The following is a 20,804-nucleotide window of genomic DNA, read 5'->3' on the forward strand; positions in this document are numbered from 1 at the left end:
GAATGCTGATGCTTTCCTAGGGTTCTGGGGACATGAATAAAGTGACATTTCCTTGATTTTTCCCTCTGCAGTCTCAGGCTGTAGGATTTTCTGTTTTGTGAAATGAGTTATAACTTGTTCATATTAAAGTGAGATAGAAGGATATCCCTCTCCTGTTTTTGTCTTGTTTCCTGTTCTCTTTTCCTTGTGGGTTCATAGTTTCTGATTCCTCTTTTGTTATTTTAGTAGAGTAAAAGAGGAAACAGATAAATACATGAGTTCAAGTTGCCATATTTTCTTATTTTAGATAATTGCAGGCATCCCAAAAGCATTTTTTATGACTGTAAAATTCTATGGAAGTATTCATTAAGAGATTATTTGTTGAGCAAACTAGGAGGTAATGGTGAAAAGTCCCTTTCCATTCTTGTATCAGGCATGTAACTTATATTCATCCGGTGAATAGTTGGGTTACTACAAAACCTTGAAGAATAGGAAAGGGGTGAAAATGCATGCAAAGTATTAATATGGTGAATTTGGGTAATTGTGGATTCAGTCATAGCCAGTTTACTGTTGCAGATCTATAGGAATTTCTTCACGTTGAATGTTGGAATAATACAACTCTAGTTCTGACTGAATTTGGAACTAGAAGTTTGGCCATGACTAGATGGTAGCAGAGAAACAACCATAAGATATGAGCTGTAAAATAGTCTATATCTATCAATCCTTTATCTACATACCTACCTACCTACCTACTGATCTTCTATTATTCACATATATGTATATGCCTACATATCACCTCCAGATGTAGATCCATATATTCTAAAATTTATTTATGCACTTGCAAGCAAATACAAATTATATTCTTATTTTTCTCCTTTTTTTTTGTTAACAAAAAACGTAGCTATTATATACACTGCTCTACATTAATTTTTCCATAGTAGTATTTGGAATGTTTCCTCATTTTTTTAAAATTATACAGTATTCCACTATATAAATGGACCTTAGTTAACTCACCTTTTGTTGGATAGCTATGTCTGCATAGTCTCCAATATTTTGCTCTTAGAAATATTGCTGAAATCAATATAATTTCACATACATGCTGATAGATCTTTAGGGTAGATTTTCTGGTTTGGAATTTCAAGGTCGGGGGATATGTGTTTATAGATATTGCCAATTACAAATTGTTCTTTATAAGGGCTAGACAGATTTACACCTCTGCCTGCAATGTTTGAAAGTACCTGTTACCCCACAGAGAATACATGAACAGTTCTAGATTTTTGCCAATATGATAGGTATTATTTAAAAAGGCATTTTTTTCTTTGTATAAATGAGATAGAGGCCGGGCGTGGTGGCTCACGTTTGTAATCCCAGCACTTTGGGAGGCCGAGGCTGGCGGATCACGAGGTCAGGAGATAGAGACCACGGTGAAACCCCGTCTCTACTAAAAATACAAAAAATTAGCCGGGCTTGGTGGCGGGCGCCTGTAGTCCCAGCTACTCGGAGAGGCTGAGGCAGGAGAATGGCGTGAACCCGGGAGGCGGAGCCTGCAGTGAGCCGAGATCGCGCCACTGCACTCCATCCTGGGTGTCAGAGAGAGACTCCGTCTCAAAAAAAAAACAAACAAAAAACAAACAACAACAACAAAAAGAGATAGAACATCTTGTCATATATTTAAGAGCTACTCGTATATTTTTTCTGGAATTGACTATTCGTTTTTTTTTTTTTTTCCAGTTTTTCCACTGGATTTTCTTTTAATAGATTTCTTGGAACTTAAAAAAATCTAACCTGCACGTTGTGCACATGTACCCTAAAACTTAAAGTATAATAAAAAAAAAATAAATAATAAAATTAAATGTTTTTAAAAATTACATTTGTAATTTCTCTTTTTTTAAAAAAAGTTTAATTTTAGGTTCAAGAGTACATGTGCAGGTTTGTTATATAAGTAAACGGCATGTCATGGAGGTTCAGTGTATATGTTATTTAATCGCCAGGTAATAAGCATAATACCCAGTAGGTAGCTTTTTGATCCCCTCCCTTTCCCCACCCTCCACCTTCCAGTAGGCCCCAGTGTCTGTTGTTCCGTTCTTTGTGTCCATGTGTTGTTGTTGTTTAGTTCCCACTTACAAGTGAGAAATGTGGGATTTGAGTTTCTGTTCCTACATTAGTTTGCTTAGGATGATGACCTCCAGCTCCATCCATGTTGGTGCAAAAGACATGATTTCATTCTTTTTTATGGCTGTGTAGTATTCCATGGTGTACATGTAGCATATTTTCTTTATCCAGTCTACCGTTAATGGGCATTTAGCTTGATTCCATGTCTCTGCTATTGTGAATAGTGCCCCAAGAAACATATACATGCATGTGTCTTTATGGTAGAATGATTTATACTTCTTTGGGTTTATACCCAATAATGGGATTGCTGGATTAAATGGTAATTCTGTTTTTAAGCTCTTTGAGGAATCACCACGCTGCTTTCCACAATGGCTGAACTAATTCACATTCCCACTAGCAGTGTATAAGCATCCCCTTGTCTCCGTAACCTCACCAGCATATGTTATTTTTTGACTTTTTAATAGTAGCCATTCGGACTGGTGTGAGATGGTATCTTATTGTGGTTTTGATTTGCATTTATCTAATGATTAGTGTTCAGTGGAAATCTCTATATATTAGGGAGATATGGCAGACACACCCTGATCCCCATTGAGTAATGCTCTTGTGTAAACCCCTCTCCTCCAATGAGGGCAGAATCTGTGACTTCTAATTAGGAGAATATGGCAGAGCTGAGGGGATTTTTGTAGTTGTAATAAAAGTTCCTAACCAGCTGACTTCAAGTTAATCAAAAGGGAAATTATCCTGGGTGGGTCTGACCTAACCAGGTGGGCTCTATGAAAGAGAGTCTAGAGGTCAGAGACTGGAAGTAGCAGAGGCTTGTTCTCTCAGTTGCTGGTGTTGAAGAGGCGAGCTGCCAGGAATTCTGCCAGCCACAGAAGGGAATTTGGAAGCGGATCCTTCCCTAGTCAAATCTCCAGGTGAGAACATTGCTTTTACATTTTGAGTCATAAGTAAAAAGACTTTGCTCATTTTAACAGTCTAAAATATTTCCCCTGTTTTCTTCTAGAAATTGTGGGGTTTTACTTTTGTATATTTTCCAACCTTTGATCCATTTGGAATTTAATCTGACTGAAAGTGTATGGTGTGATTAAATGTTTGCTTTTTTTGAGATGGATGTCCAGATACCTCAACACCCCTTATTTTGTGGTCCAACTTATCCCTCTCGGGTTTGAGAAGTTACTGTTGTCATATGCTACATTCTCTTATGTATTTGGATCCTGAGCTTTTAATATTTCGGTAGCATTATTTGATGAAGTGAATTTTTTTAGGAGGAATTCTTTCTTAGAAGTCAGGAATTTTATTTAAATTGTTCATCTTTATATCTGCATTGCTTAACCTACCGTTTGGAATATTGCAGACTCTCAATAAAGGCTTGTTGAATGAATGGATACTGGTGTTTACACAAAGCAGAATATAATTTGGGTAATGCTTTTTCTCAGTGTTAACCTTCCATAGTCAGAAGCTAGATCTTGATTTAGGAAATTATGATTCCAGGCTAAAGCCCTGTTCCTACCAATAGTCTGTATATATGTCTTCAATGCATATCTTTAGACATAATCATAATGTTGGCAGAAAGGACCAAAGAGAAATGAAGTATATAGCAACATGTTTATACCCACCCTGCAGTTGATAAAAAGTAAAGTTTACTGTAATCAATTAATAATCATGTGTATTTATTAGGGGAATGGGAAATGGGAGTCATTTCCTGCTCAATCCCCTAGTTTTCATGGAGGGAATTTTTCTCTTGCTCCACCCATTTCTCCAACCCACAGAGGTACAGTTAATTATCTCACTAGTGCGTTTGGAAGAGGAATTGGGCATGAAAAGCCTAGCCACTTTCTCCCACTGTGTGTGTGTATGTGTTCAACTACTTACAGGAAGCACACATTCTAATCTGCTTTCCCATGTATGTTTTCTATTAGTAGAAATTAAATGAACTAGGCCAGGCATGGTCACTCATGCCTGTAATCCCACCACTTTGGGAGGTCGAGGAGGATGAATCACTTGAGGTGAGGAGTTTGAGACCAGCATGGCCAACATGGTGAAACCTCATCTCTACTAAAAAAAAAAAATACAAAAATTAGCTGGGCATGGTGGTGGGCACCTGTAATCCCAGCTATCTGGGAGACTGAGGCGGAGAATCACTTGAACTCAGGAGGTGGAGGTTGCAGTAAGCCGAGATGGCACCACTGCCCTCCAGCCTGGGTGATAGAGAGAGACTCCGTCTCAAAAAAAAAAAAAAAAAAAAAAAAGAAAGAAATTAAATGAACAAATGGTAGCATTTACACGATGTGAAATGTGGTCTTTGGAGAATATTTTTCTCCAAAGCTTGATCACCTTGATGACCAGAAAGGACTGCATTTCAGCACTTGATGGGGCTGAGTGAATGGGCTTACTTCCAGTCATTGTTGGTGCATACTTAAACCATGTCCTTCAACCTAGAGTGGCCTTTGTTGGTAACATTGCTGATATTTTGATCTCCATCTCTTGTTTAGCTCTCAGTTGGCTCAGAGCTCAGGCTGAGAAAAGGGTGCTATTTAATGGATTCCCTAAAACCTTATCAGTCTTTAATCTGAATTACTTTAATATATGCTTCCCTTGATCCCCTCCCTGGGTACCATCTGTTGAAATTACTTAATTCAACCAGCTTTGTTTTAACATATTGTGTTTTAGCTGAACTCTGAGTATTTACAGTGAAGGTAACTGACTACTGGTACTGATGATGGTGTGTTTAATATCTCATCTCTGCATACTCATTGAAGGCAGCACCTATTATGTATACAAGTTCGTTCAGTGTTTTCAGAGAATGAGCAGAGCCTGTGAAATTCATTAAACATTACCACAATAAGAAAAAAGGACAAACCACAAGAGAAAAATAATCTGTACATAAGACTTCACTGCAAACTAGACGATTTCCGTGTTTATAAATATTCGTCTATGGAGAGAAGTACGTGTATTATAATAATTATGCATTAGTGCCTCATTAGTAGAGGGTTGCATCCATGCTGTTTCTTTTTCCTCTAGTGTATTTCTGATAAGTTAGCATTTTAAAGTCTTATTTAAAATGTAATAAAAACAGGAGAGTGTGTGTGTGTATATTCAAGAGTAGATTATTTATAATTCCTTCAGCTGTGTGAGGAAACACGTTCCATGGGTTCTGAGCCTACAGAAAGGATGTAAAGAATTGCCTTCCTCATCCAGAATCACAACCTAATTACTGAAATGTGGACAATCAGAACAGACCTTCTATTGTATTGACTTTTTTCTCGATGCCATTATATTGCTACTTACATTTAAGTTCTAGGTCCTTAAATATGTTTTGTAAATGAGACACTTTCCAGACCAGCACCCCTAGAAATGCCTTCATTATGAACTTTGTGGGTACATTCTAATTACAAAATCCACAGACATTTCTCAGTCCTTTTCTTATGAGATCTTTCTGTTGAATTTGATATAGTCGATTAGTTTCTTTTTTTTGAGGTCCTGTACACCTTTGGATTCTGAATATTCCACATTAATTGATCTCCGTCACCATCTCTGACTGCTGTTTCTTTGTTTCTTATATGAGACCTTTTAAATGTTTCTTTGCCTATCCTTAATGTATTTCCCTGAAATCCATTTATTTCCTTATCTCTGCTCTTCTCACACTTCATACTTCCTAGATGATCTTCATTTTCATGATTTCAGTTATCATCACCTAATGCTGATATGCTATGTCTATAAAGATGAGATATAGTCTATATTTCTAGGTCTATAGACCCTCTGGAATCCATGCATGTCAACTGCTTGTTGGCTATCTCTATTTGGGTATCTCATAGGTTCTCAGAACTCAACAAGACCAACTGGAATTCATTATCTTCTTTTATAAGCTTTCTCCCACTTCTTTATTCTACTTTAGATGATGGCACCACCATTGTTCAGCCACCAAAATAAGAAACTTGGAATTCACCCTTGACAGCTTTCTTTACATCCTCTCCCATGTCGATTTAGGCACGAAGTTCTGCCAAATGCTCTCTCAAAATGCTCTCAAATCTGTTCCTTTCTTTCCATTTATCTTACCACAACCCTATTTAAAGCCTAGAAAGTGAACCTCAGTTGCGACCTATTGCAACTGACTTTTCACAGGTCCTCTTGTATGTAGTCTTGCCCTCTTCAAAGTCACTCTCCATACTGCTCTAGAACCCATCTCTGTCCAGATATTGTCATTCTATATAGGAATGTAAAAAGTAACAAAAAATTTTACCATTCCCCAAATCCACTTCTCTGGGGTAATCACTGTTAGCAAGACATTTATAAGTCAAGGTTCCTAATTACAACTAATAGAAAATACTGGCTGATTTAAACAGGAAAAGAATATATTAAGAAGATATTTGGTAGCTTTCAAAAGCAAGTTGAGGACTGTGCAGCCAGGAGGCAAGTGAGAGGCAATACCCAGCATAATGCTGAGGATATCACTGTCACGGGCACTGCGTGATAAGTGCTGAGGCTTGCTTCACTGATACTGCTGAGCTGTAGAAATTGGACGTTGACCTGGCACTGCAATCATTGCTTCCCAGGAACGTGATCCTTCTGCAGCTGCCACCACTGTCAAATATACAGATCTTCCTGGTCCCTGCAACTCTGGGATGGGTACTTGGATTGGTGTAGCCTGGATGCAGCAAGGACTTGGAAAGAATGATCTGGGATTTTCAGAGACAAAATAAAGAGGAGTTTTAGAGTAGGGCCTCTGGAACCATTTGGGCTACAGCTTTGTTTTTCTATTTACTGGTTGTAACTCTGTGCAGGTTGCTTGACCCCTCTGTGTCTCAGTTTCCTTATTTGTAAAATAGAAATATAGTTGCAATTACTTCATGGGGTTGGAGGGAAAATTGAATAGGTTAATCTAGGTAAATTGCTTAGAATGCTTCCTGATGCATATATAAAATGTTAGCTATTATTATTATTTCAGCTTATATAATGCAATTTGATTCTACTTCCCACTAAGACTTATAAGGGGGAGGAAGATTGTCCAGATTTAGGAAAGAGGTTCATATAGTGAGTAGCCAGAAATAATAACAAGTATCCACTATCATATATATTCCTCCAGACTTTGACTCATGCATTTGCAATTAAAATATTTATGCTTGTGTGTGTTTATCAGGATACTCAATCCAAACCTTATTCAAACTACCACAGACAAGAAATGTGGGAATTTCTTGGCTTCTGTAATTAAAACACAGAGAGGGTGTGATGCAGCTAGGTCTCAAGGACAACTGGAAGCATTGATTTCAGTGCCACTAAGACTGTCTTCCCATCTACCTCTGTTTTCTTTGTCTATCAGTATATTTCTCTTATATGTGTTTCTTTTGCAAGAATGAAAAGTACCACCCCTGGCAAACTTCAGGCCTCACATGTCTCTATTTCAGCTTCAAAGAGGAAGTGAAATGTCTTCTTTCTGATGCCTAGGAAAAGAATCCTGAGATGGGGCTACGGTTATATTGGCTTGAGTCAATTTTTGCGTCTGGGAAGGTGGTATCATCAGGAAATATGAAAGCTTTACTGAAATCACATGTTTGAAATTTGGGGAAAGATTTTTCTACAAGTGGGAAGAGAAAACTTGGCAAACAGTTTTATGTACTTTATATGTAACACTCACAGCAAGCTAAAAATTCTTTTAAACTTAAAAAATATGTTTTTAAAATGGTAATACGAAGCACAAATAACAAAAGTGCTAGGTACTGAATTTTAAAACCTTGGAGATTAGCAATGTGTTAACTTGGGCTGCCGGGTTAAGTTGTGCAGTTTCTTGGAATAAAACTTCTATTATCTTTTAATTGTAGAGTATCCTGAGTTTGCAAGGGAGCTTTAAAAAACTGTTACTATTTGCAGCCACTTATCTGTGTGAATCAATTCTCTGCAACCAAAACAAAATACAAAAAAAAAAAAAATCCAGAAAACAAAAACAAAATAACCTCGAATAGAAAACAAAGTTACTGTTATGACTGCAACCTCCTGTTTCTATGTTCAACAAAACTGATTGACTTCATATTAGGTAATTGTTATACAATTTACTTTATAAAAGTAATGTATACTAATAAAATATTGCTTTCAAATGCCTTATTTGCTAGGCTTTCTTGTAGGATTTTGTTTGAAAGACTTCTACTGTGAAAAATTTGAAAAACAATATATTAGAGCAGGGGCTAGCAGAGTTTCTGAAAAGGGCCAGATAGTAAATATTTCGGGTTTTGTGGGCCATGTAGTTTCTGTTGCAAGAATTCAACTCGACTGCCATTGTAGTGTGCAAACAGCTATCAACAATACATAAAGGAACTATTGTGACTACTTCCAATAAAACTTTATTTATAAAGATACTTGGCAGACTAGATTTGGCCTATGGGCTGGGCTGTTGTTTGCCAATCTCTGTATTTAGAGCATTTGCTATAAATTGATAGATTGGGCTATCCAGATTTGTTACCTACTTACCTTAAATGAAGGGGGGAAAATGAGCCACCTTTTCATTCTATATTAACAGTTATTTTCAAGAGGAGTGTTCTAAAAACAGTTCTGATTTTACTAATGTCACTTTATGGGTGGCTGAGTTGAAATTAAGTATTTGGTCATTTTGGTTTTGAAAACTATAAACTTTAAGTTAGCCCAAATCTGTAGCTTTTTATATGTTCTTTAACATAAAATATCTGTAAGAGTTTGCATGCTCTGTTTGATAATGACTTTTTTTTTATGGTGGAGATTCCTTGGGAGATTTACTCATTAATTAATGCTTGCTTCTGATCTCATTTGCTAGAGTAAGTGTAGAGTTTAAACTAGGCATACTAATCTAATCTTCCAAATTGCTGTTTCTTTTTCTTTTGCTCACAATAGCTTGGATCATCTGAAAAAGGGCCTGAATAAATGTATCATTTGTTACTAGCTAAAAACTGTCATCATTAACTTGATTAATCAAAATGCTGCTCTTAAAGATGGATTGAAGCACAAAATAGCCAGCCTGGTTCCCCGTAATGAAGAGATTAATTTGACACACAAGACAACCAATTTAGTATTACTCAATGATCATGCTTTATTTAGAAAGCCATCAATTAGTATATTTTTTCCTTGATGTACTATTTTGTCTCTATAACAAGAAATGATGATTTCCTCAAAAGTTAATCTGCTTTCTTAAACATAAAAGGATATTTAGCTCAGCACTCTTAAACTCCAAAATGTGAAATTCTGTTTTATGAGTAAAGAGGAAATTAATGATGGATTATAAAGCTTGCAGTGGAATTCTTTATTTTAGGGTATTGCTAATTTTCTTTTTGTAACATGATTGTGAATATGGTAGTAGAAGTTACAGCAAGAGAGACCCCTAGGCCTTGTGTTCTTCCTTCTCTTGGATGGAGATTAACATGGCCTGTATACACACACTGAGATGTAAACACTACACTGATTTGCAAAGAAGTTAATTAGATTTTACCACCTTTTAAAATGTGCGTGGTGGTTGGGAGAAGTTTTTGGCAAAGTGAAAAGAATATTAAGTCACAGTATTAGCTTTCTTTATAGGACTGATACTTAAAGCAATGGAAAAGGTATATTCATGAGATTCATGTGGCATATGGACTTTTTAATCGTCCCTTATTGAGCAGCATTTCTTATTATGATGGGAAGAAACAGCAGCAAACATTTCTTTACTAACTTGGGCTAATGATGCTTTCTGGACGTTGTGTTTACTGTGTATGAGAAGTCGGGTTTGATGTTTAAAGAGTTCTAAGTTGGATTGGATTTCAAATGCAAGAGTTAAGAAAATTTTGAAAAGAGAGCGATGCTGTTTCATTAATAGTTCATGGAAATTTACCATTTGAAAGGCTGATCTGATGTGCTTTAGAACTTATTGCGGGTTATTAGATGACATACCATTTATGGATCTGACAGATTGTTACAATCTGTTTTGTTTTGTTTTTGTTTTTGTTTTTGTGAGGAGGGACCTTGGCAGAATGCTATGTGTGTGAAGTGTATATACATCTTGTGTAAGTGTGAACGGTTGGTGTTTCTGCTTAAGTGTATCAGCCTCATGGTGCTAGGAAGCTTTCCAGGATTCTAGGGGATGTCAAATATGGATAGGGAGGGACACTGTGAATGACAGCCAAAGCTAGATTTTCCTGGTTTTGAATTCATCTGCAGGCTTTTCCTCCATCAATGAAGCAGGATAACAATTCAGTAAAAAGTAGTTATTAAACATTCCTTAGGTACTCACTATTGTGGGCCACACTCATGTTTACTTTATGATCATATTCCTCTCTTCATAGGGCAGGAGCCCTTGGAGGCTGTTTGGAATTGGGCCCATAACAGAAGTGGTCAAAACTTGCCTCGTTGCTGACTTGAAGGATGTAAAGAACAAACATTTAAAAATTGCTTAATAGATTTTGGAAACTTGTTTCCGAAGAGGATAATCCCGGCCTGGGAGTAAGGACTATTGTGTTGCAGTCCTGACTCCACCAACAAGCAGTGTGTCACCTTGGGCAAGTTTCCCTGCTCTTTTAGAGGTTGGAAAAGTATAGATTTATTGCTCAGATAGAGAGTGGGCAACATGAGAGAACAACATGAGAAGAATACATTAATATTTTAATAGTGTTCAGAGGCATAAGCATGAACAGTTGTAGAAAATATGTACTTGAGGGAAAAATAAGTTTATCATTGAGAATGAATTCCCACAAAGCTGAGAAAAATCTGTTAAGGATTGATGGCTTGACCTTCAACCCATTGATATATTTTCCATTTCTTAAAAATAAAAATGTCTCTTCCTCTTCCTTCCTGTGGCCCTTTCTTTTGATTGCGAAAGAGAGATTTTTTTTTGGTAGAAAATTTGGAAAATACAGAAAATTGCTAAGAAGGAAATGAAAACGATGTTAATATCCAGAAAAAAAATTTAAAGGTTTTAATATAACCTTGTAGTTTTCTTGCCTTTGTATATGTATGTCCACGTGTAATCAGAACCATATTGAATGTAATATTCCAAACGATTGTTTTTATTTAATAATGTACTGTGGCCATTTTCTCACATTAATGATATTCTTCTAAAATATAGTTTAAAATAAATGCATAGTATTCCAAAATACACAACTTGTTTAAAATATTTTTTTCCCATTACAAATAGTTCATTGCCAAAACATTGGAAAATACAAAAAGATAGAAAGAGGAAAAATAAAATCAATGATAATTCTATTACCCAAAGAAATTAAACTTTTCTTCCAATCTGTTTTTCTAGGCATATTCACCACATTTATAATTTGTATTTTGTCTTTTTATTTAACAAAATAGCATACTTATCTTCCTATATGAGTAAAATTTATCCTTACATATAACATTAAAATTTATAGTGAAGTTTTTAGTTATATAATTAACATTTGTAATTATTTCTGTGTGATTACGTATATAATATATGCAATTATTTTTTACAGTTTGCATACTTAACAGTTATTGTGAGCTATTATGTACTAGACATTTGGCATACACATGAGAACAGAACAGGTATAAATGATGAATGAGAGTATAAATTCTTACATAATCTTTTTGTTTTCTTTACCAGTACATATGTTTATATGTGAACTAATACATTTCAGTGCTGTCATTGTGAGTAGCCGCATTGTAATCCATTTGCATCATCATCTATTTCACTAATTTATCTTTGGTGCACATTTAGATTGTGAATTTTTTCCTAACAGCGTTGTAATAAATATCTTATAGTCAATTTTTTTCACATTGTTAATTATTTTCCTATAACCATTTCCTAGGGTATAATATCTTGATTAAAAGACTTATGTATTTTTAAAACTTTCGATATCTACTGCCAAAACACTATTTATACCAATTTTAACTCCTAACAGCAATGTCTGAGTGCCATTTTCCCAAACGAAAAATGCATATCACTGGTATTTTTTTAACTATATGTGTTTTAAATTCCTAATAAGTTTATATTTTTTCTAAATGTTTATTGAGGAAAAATTTCTTCATTGGTGAATTATTTTTTAGGTCTTTTGATCAGTTTTTGAAAGAATATTGGTTATTTTTGTCCTGAAGTATATAAACTTTTAGAATACTAGAGTTAACTGTTTTTCTGCTGCATATAGTTTTCCAGTGTGTAGTTTGATTTTAATTCTATTTATTATATTTTTGACACTCTACAGTCAAATCTATCAATATTTTCCTTTCTATTACTGTCTTTGATTTTATGCCAGAAAGACTCTCCTAGTCACCCCTAGATTACTATATTTAAAACTTACATGATTTTCTTTTAAAATTTAAAGTTTTAATCTAAGTGAAAATTACTTATTTCGGCAAATAATATAATGTAAGGGTCTACTCTTTATTTCTCCTAAATAGTTAACCAATGATCCCAGCACTATTTGGTGAATAATTAATCCTTTCCACACTGAAGTGCCACCTTTATATAGGCTTGGATGTATTGCTAGAGTTTCTAGTGAGTACCACTCTCTTTTATTCATTGTACAGTTACTGTTCAATTTGAATATTTGGCAGCACAAATTTCTCCTTTTTCTTTCTTTTCAGTGTTTTCTTGGATTTACCTTTTTATTCTTTCAGATGCATTCTTTCTCTTTTCTTTATTGAGATATAATGTCTCTTTTTGCTTATTGTTAACCAAAAGTTATTTAAAAGAGAGCTTAACATTACCAATCTGATAGCCCTTTTCTCTCTCCACTTATTAATTTTCTAATTTTGGATTGCATGTTAGAGATTCTGGCTTTTATGTTTTAAACTTTATAAAAATTTCATTGAGACCTTAATAAATGATCAATTTTTGTAAATGTTTCATTAGTTTTTGAAAAGAATGTATTCTTTATAGGTACAAACTTCTCTGAGGCAAAACTATTAAATTACGCTTTAAAAAATGAAAACATAGGCCGGGCACGGTAGCTCATGCCTATAATCCCAGCACTTTGGGAGGCCGAGGCGGGCGGATCACCTGAGGTCAGGAGTTCGGGACCAGCCTGACCAACGTGGAGAAACCCCATCCTACTAAAAAAAAGAAAAAAAAAAACCCACAAAATTAACCGGGCATGGTGGCGCATGCCTGTAATCCCAGCTATTCGGGAAGGCTGAGGCAGGCAAATCAGTTGAACCTGGGAAGCAGAGGTTGCGGTGAGCTAAGATTGCGCCATTGTACTCCAGCCTGGGCAACAAGAGCGAAACTCCGTCTCAAAAAAAAATAAATAAATAAAAAAGAAAGAAAAGAAAACATCTTATTCAAACTTCTTATTTTTGATATCTATTTTTGTTCCATTTTATCTGTCAGTTTTTGAGAGTGGTCTGATACGGTTTGGCTGCATTCCCACCCAAATCTCATCTTGAATTATAGTTCCCACAATCTTCACGTGTTGTCAAAGGGACCAGTGGGAGATAATTTAATCACGGGGGCAGTTACCCTCATGCTGTTCTCGTGATAATGAGTGAGTGCTCATGAGACCTGATGGTTTTATAAGGGGCTTTTCCCCCTTTTTGCTTGGTACTTCTTCGTCCTGCTGCCCTGTGAAGAAGGACTGTTTGCTTCCTCTTTCACCACGATTGTAAGTTTCTTGAGGCCTCCTGAGCCATGCGAACTGTGAGTCAATAAAACCTCTTTCCTTTATAAATTACTCAGTCTCTGGTATGTCTTCATTAGTAGTGTAAGAATGAACTAATATGTGGTCTGTTAAAACTTTGCTCTGTAATTGAGAATTTGTCAAATTACCTTTTCACTTTTAATAGTTTGATTACATTGTTATGTACATAATGGTTCATGATAGTTTCATATTCATAGTAATTGGTTATCCTTTCTGATCCATTTTGAATTTCAATTCAATATTGTCAGATATGGCCACACATACTTTCGTTTTAGTGTTTTCCTGGTTTGGCTCTGTTATTTTAGAATTATTTTTATTTTTAATTAAAAAACTGCAAGTAGTTTTAGAAAGTCAAATATTCTTAAAAGGATTATTTAAAAAAACTTCAGTACCTAGTTTTCCCCTGATGCTACTTCCAGTGACATCTACTTTCAATTATTTTAGCTGTTTTATATAGTATTTACCCCTTGGTTTCTAAAAAATATGCTTATATGGTTATTGACTTCTTATTATCTAAGAAAAAAGAACTCTCTATTCTTACTATAGTTGTATCATAACTTTTGGTTAAATAAATTTTCAGTATTTTCTTCACACATAGCTAACAATACAGCTAATATTTATTGAGTATTTACTATATGCCAGGAATATCTTTAAGTGCTTATATTCATTAATTCCATTATCACAACAATCAGAGTGAGTGTTATTATTATTCATTTACCCATTTTATAAATGGGAGAAGTAAGCCTCCAAGTAACTTACGTTATGATTATGTAAGAATTTTCACTATTGAGCCAAAGGAAGAACATGATTGCATTTCCTTTCTTATTGAAATTTTTTATTTTCTTGCAGTTTATAATGGTGTCACTTTAAAGTTTGCATTTCATCACTGATTCTTCCTCCAAAGCAAATATAGAACTCCTCTGAATATTATTTTCCTCATGATCAAAACGTAACACACATCCATCACCCCTCCCCCCAGAGTCTCTTATCCTGCTCTAATCTAGAATGATTGTTCTGCAGGCCTGCACTCCTGTTGGATTCTTTATACTCTAAATCTTGTATTTTCACCTTTTTTGCTCCTGCATTTTGATGGAGCTCATTCTCCAATAGTTTCCTGATAAATGATACAGAAGAGATACATTTTTTGAGATTTTCCATGGATGTATAGTTACTTTGCCTTATCCCCCTTCTGTTTGGACATAGAATTCTAAATTGGAAATAATTTTCTTGCAGTGCTTTAGAAGCATTGATTAATTTCTTTTTAGTTCTTAATATCGTTTTTGAAAAGCCTGGCTACCATTTGATGTCCTTTTTATTAAACTTTTTTTTCCCCTTTGGAAGCTTTATGAACCATTTTTATTCCAAATACAGTGACAAGTTCATGATGATGTATCTTTGTGTTCATTTTTTCTCATTTATTATGGTAGTCCTTTTAAATATAGAGTGTTATATTCTTAAGGTCTGAGAAGCTTTCTTGTATTATTTCTTTGACAATTTTTTCTCCACCCTCTTCTTCTTCTTTTTTTTTCTGGAACTCTTAGTCAAACATTCATCAGAGTGTTGTACATTCTTTTGTTTGATTCTACTTTCAGAGAGATTTCACCAACTTTATTTTCCCATCCTTTCACTAATTTAGAAAACATTTCTGCTATCAAATTTTGATTTTATGAGCTCTTTTGTGATAGTTAAATGCTCTTTATAAAATATAGTCATGTGTCAATTAATGATGGGGATATGTTCTTAGCAATGCGTTGGTAGGCTATTTTTAAAAACCAAATATATTTTATAAATATAAATATATTGAATTTCTAAATGCAGTTTAAAATATCTACCTTTTTAAAAACCAGTTTGGCTGGGTACAGTGGCTCATGCCTGTAATCCCAGCACTTTGAGAGCCTAAGGCCGGAGGATTGCTTGAGGCCAGGAGTTTGAGACCAGTCTGGGCAACATAGTGAGACCTCTGTCTTTACAAAAAAATAAGAATAAAAAAAAGTTAGCTGGGCGTGGTGGTGCACGCTTTTAGTCCTAGTTATGCAAGAGTCTGGGGTGGAGGATCACTTCAGCCTGGGAGTTCAAGATTACAATGAGTTATGATCAGGACACTGCACTCCAACCTGGGCGACAGAGCAAGACCCTGTCTCAACCTGGGTGACAGAGCAAGACGCCTGTCTCAAAACAAACAAACAAAAAAATAAAACCAAAACAACAGGTTTGCAATTAAGACAGTGTAAGGCAAATTTAATTAGTGTTTACAAGTGGAGTTGATCACTCACTGAAAGATAATGCTTTTATATACTATTTCCTATATTTATAAATGGATTAATAAAGTTGTAAAAGTTTGAATTTAAAGGCTTCAGGAAATCTAGGTTCTAAAATTTGTATTTTATTTTTGTTTATTTATTTTTGAGACAGAGCCTCATTCTGTTGCCCAGGGTGAAATGCAGTAGCATAATCACAGTTCATTGCAGACTTGATCTCTTGGGCTCGTGATCCTTCTACATCAGCCTCCCCGGTAGCTGGGACTGCAGGTATATGTGCCACAACACCTGGCTGATTTTTTTTGTTTGTTTTTTTGTAGAGATGAGATCTCATCATGTTGCCCAGGCTGGTCTCAAACTCCTGGCTCGAGTGATCCTCTCACCTCAGCCTTCCAAAGTGCTGGGACTATAGGCATGAGACATTGCCAGAAATGTGTGACTTTAAAGCTTAACATTTTAAATTAAAATATTAAAAATTTTAATATAAAAGAAGTTATTAAAAATATTTTTCAGTACCAAGAAGCCATCCTAGGATATAAAACACCACTCACATTAACACTCGGTATTTCTCATTTAAACTTGCAACAAATGCCCTGTTTTCAGGCCCACTCCTAAGCCTGCTTTCTCAATAAGGGTTTTGCAGTATGGCTTCTAGAGTTCTGAAGCGTGGTTTGGTTTTGCAGGCATGACCCCGTATAAGCACTTGGTATTTATCTTTTTCAGCTTTGATAATTCCCCCACTTCCTATCTTCTAAAAATTTGTTTTGATTGTTGTTATCTCTTCTTCTGCAATCTTTGTCTCTGTGAGTTTGAACTTTTTAATGTATGCCATTTGAGTGAGGTTTCAGGATAGAGCAGAGATAAATGCCTGTGCGCTATCTTCCAGGTTTACCTGAAATTCAGTATATCTTTTCTATTACTTTATTTTCAGTCTTTGTGTGTAATTTTGGTTTAGCTGTTCATTACAAATAGCTAATGCTGAGTTCAGGTGGATTAAAAACAACAACGAAACTACACGGCATAGATTTGAGAACCTTTGCTTTAATAGACGGAGGCAGGCAGATCACAAGGTCAGGAGATCAAGGCCATCCTGGCCAACATGGTGAACCCCATCTCTAGTAAAATACAAAAAATAAGCTGGGCGTGGTGGCGTGTGCCTGTAGTCTCAGCTACTTGGGAGGCTGAGACAGGGGAATCACTTGAACCCAGGAGGTGGAGGTTACAGTGAGTCGAGATCGCTGCCACTGCACTCTAGCCTGGCGACAGAGTGAGACTCCGTCTCAAAAAAAAAAAAGGAAAGTTGAACACATCCCATTGTTTGTGATAACTGATGTTTGCTTATTTCCCTGATACCTTATAGTGAGTTCTATTTGTTATGTTTTTTTAAAAAAATCTAGTTTTGGAGTCATATATATTTTTCTTTTGCTAGTAGTTACTCATATTTTAAGCAATAACACTTAAACTTATATTTTTAAAAATTAATGTTGAGAAAATTTCAATATCTAGAACCTATCACCATGCCCCTATGACTTTTCTCCCCTTAAGATTCCCCCCACTTGCCATCATCCATGTTTTGTTTAGAATAATCTGAATTTTACCTCTGGAGTGTTATGTAAACAAAATTATGGTTATTCTTTATTAGGAATTAGTATTATCAATATTACTTATACTTAACCATAACTTTTACTGCTTTCTTTATCACTGTTATTATGTTCTTTGTTGAATTCATTTTTATTTTAATGGTTATTCTCACATAATTTTTTTCAGAAAGGGTTTATTGTGGTAAATGTTCTGAGCCTTGCACCTGAATATGTCTTTATATTGCTCCTAAATGTGCATGATAGTTTTGACTGGGTATTAGATTAAAAGCAACTTTCTTTCAAAACTTTAAAGCTATTGTTCCATTATCATGTTGTCCAGAGTTGTGGGTAAGAAGTCTGATGCTAATGTAAATTTTGCTTTTGTGTTTTGTCTTTTATAACCTTAAAGATTTTCTTTTGAGTTCAGAAAATTTTACTAAGCTGTATCAAAAAAATGGCTTTTTGTTTGTTTAATTCTTTCTACATGGCACTCGGTAGACCCATTCAGTCTGAAGATTAGAATCTCGCTTTAGCTCAGCATAGATACTTTTCTCTCCTTCCTTCCTTCTTTCCTTCCTTCCTTCCTTCCTTCCTTCCTTCCTTCCTTCCTTCCTTCCTCCCTCCCTCCCTCCCTTCCACCCTCCCTCCTTCCCTCCCTCCCTTCCTTCTTTTTTTTTTTGAGATAGGGTCTCTCTCTCTTTCTCTCTGTCTCTCTCTGTTGACCAGGCTGGAATGCAGTGGCATCATTATGGCTCACTGCAGCCTCAACCTCCTGGGCTCAAGTGATCCTCCCACCTCAGCCTTCTGAGCAGCTGGGACTACAGACATGTGCCATTATGCCTGGCTAATTTTTGTATTTTTTGTAGAGACAGGGTCTTGCCATGTTGCCCAGGCTGGTTTTCAACTCCTGGGCTCAAGCACTCAAGCAATCTGCCTGTCTTGGCCTCCTAAAGTGTTAGGATCACAGGAGTGGGCCACCATGCCTGACCTCTCTCTATTATTTCTTTATTTATCTCCCTCTGTTTTCTCCTTTTTTTTTTCTTTTTCTAACCCCTACTATGAAGATGTGTGAGCTTCTGGTTCTATCCTTCATGCCTTCTAAATTCAGATTATTCTAAACGTGCATTAAATGCTTGCTTGAGGCTTAATTATTTTCTTTTTTAAAAAATATATCGGTGCCTTTCATGCTGAGCCTTTTCTTAAATATTTGGTGATTCTTTTAAATGTGCTTATATATGCAGAAGACAGTTGTAATTAAACAGCCAGGTGAAAATCCTTTTTTGCCTGTCAGTGAATACCTCGTCTGATTATACAAACTTTGTCTATTAATTTTCTATTGCTTCTGTTAACAAATCACCACAAACTTAAAACAACAAAGATTTGCTATCTTGTGGTTCTGAGGGTAGAAGTCCAAGAGGGATCTAAAATGGGGCTAACATCAAAGTGTCAGCACCATCCTCTGGAGGCTCCAGGGGAGACTTTGTTCCGTGCCTTTTCCAGCTTCTGAGACTTCCCACATTCCTTGGCTCATGACTTCCTCCATCTTCAAACAGCAGTCACATTGCTCAGACCGCCTGCCTCATACCTTCTTGGATTCTGATTCTCCTGCCTTCTTCTTCCACTAAGGACCTCCATGATTATATTGGACCCCCAAGATCTTTCACTTAATCACATCTGCAAACTCCCTTTTTCCATGTAAAGTAAGAGTCACAGGTTCTGGGAATTAGGGCTGAATATCTTTGGGAAGCCATTGTTCTGTCTAGTGCCCCCTGGCTAGGATGGCTATCCAGTGTTCCTTGTCCCCTACTGCAGCCTTTAAATGACCTGGGGACCCTTCTGTTTCTCCACCTGGCACTTAATCCAGGAGTCTCTGCTGTCAGAATTCTCAGTTTTAGAAAATCTGTTCTCATGGCTCTATTCTGGGGGCAAATTTTGGAGTCAGAACACCCAAGAACAGGGTTGTCTGTCTGTTTGTTTGGGCCGTGGATTAGTTGTGTTACTTACTGCTCAAGCTCTTCTTTTGCAGTTGGCTTTCTATGCTTCTAATCTTTGCAGGTCTTCTGTTTGTTGGGTCAGAGAGATTGCATGTGAGGGTCAGCTCTTCATGCTTGATGACATACTTTAAAGCCAACCCCTAGATGCCTACTTCTCCTTGACCCTTGCTCTCCCAATATTTTCCTACTGATAAGACATAGAGAATGATGCAAAAGCAGACTTGTAATAAACATTTAGGTTACCTATAATATAGGAAGACGAAGAAATGAAGTCTGTTTTATGACAATCCTTTAGTACTCAGGTGATACTCTCTGTCAGGACATCTGCCTGGAGTGAGGGAACCAGGGAGTCCAATCACAGACTGCATTAAAAGGGAATCTTAACATGACACTCTGAAAATATGTGTTTTGGGAGCTGCAAAGTCTTGGTACCTGTTAGCATTCTGCCAAGAACAGCTATTGTAGCAGGAATAAACCCATTTTCAAACTTGCTACAGCTACAAGGCTTCTGTGTCTCATTCCTTGGGATTCAAATGTTGCCTATACTATTGCAGTATTCACCTCACAGGTTGACCATATTTGGAACTGTTCCTGTGGCAGTGTAAACAAGGTCAAATAGTAGAGAAGCCTAAATCTGTTGTCTCTGTCAGCCTTTTCTCATTGGCTCTATATCCCCTGGAAACTTCTCCTTGTTTTAATCTGCAGGTGGTGCCGCTTCCCTGCTTTCAGCAACGCAATAGATTTTTAAAAAATTGATGCTGTAATTTGTAGATTTTGGGGAGGGAGAAGAGGAAGACACGTCATTTATTAGCCAGTGTAAATAGGAATATTCAGCCCATTTTTCTAGAAAAGCGAGCATAGTTTGAAGTCAGGTAGCGTGATTCCTCCAGCTTTGTTCTTTTTGCTTAGGATTGTCTTGGCTGTATGGGCTCTTTTTTGGTTCCGTATGAAATTTAATGTAGTTTTTTTCCAATTCTGTGAAGAAAGTCAACGGTAGCTTGATAGGGATAGCATTGAATTTATAAATTACTTTGGGCAGTATGGCCATTTTCACGATATTGATTCTTCCTATCCATGAGCATGTAATGTTTTTCCATTTGTTTGTGTCCTCTCCTATTTCCTTGAGCAGTGGTTTGTAGTTCTCCTTGAAGAGGTCCTTCACATCCCTTGTAAGTTGTATTCCTAGGTATTTCATTCTCTTTGTAGCAATTGTGAATGGGAGTTCACTCATGATTTGGCTTTCTGTTTCTCTATTATTGGTGTATAGGAATGCTTGTGATTTTTGCACAT

This window comes from Pan troglodytes, chromosome 1 (genome assembly GCF_028858775.2).
Source record: "Pan troglodytes isolate AG18354 chromosome 1, NHGRI_mPanTro3-v2.0_pri, whole genome shotgun sequence".
Taxonomy (NCBI): Eukaryota; Metazoa; Chordata; class Mammalia; order Primates; family Hominidae; genus Pan; species Pan troglodytes.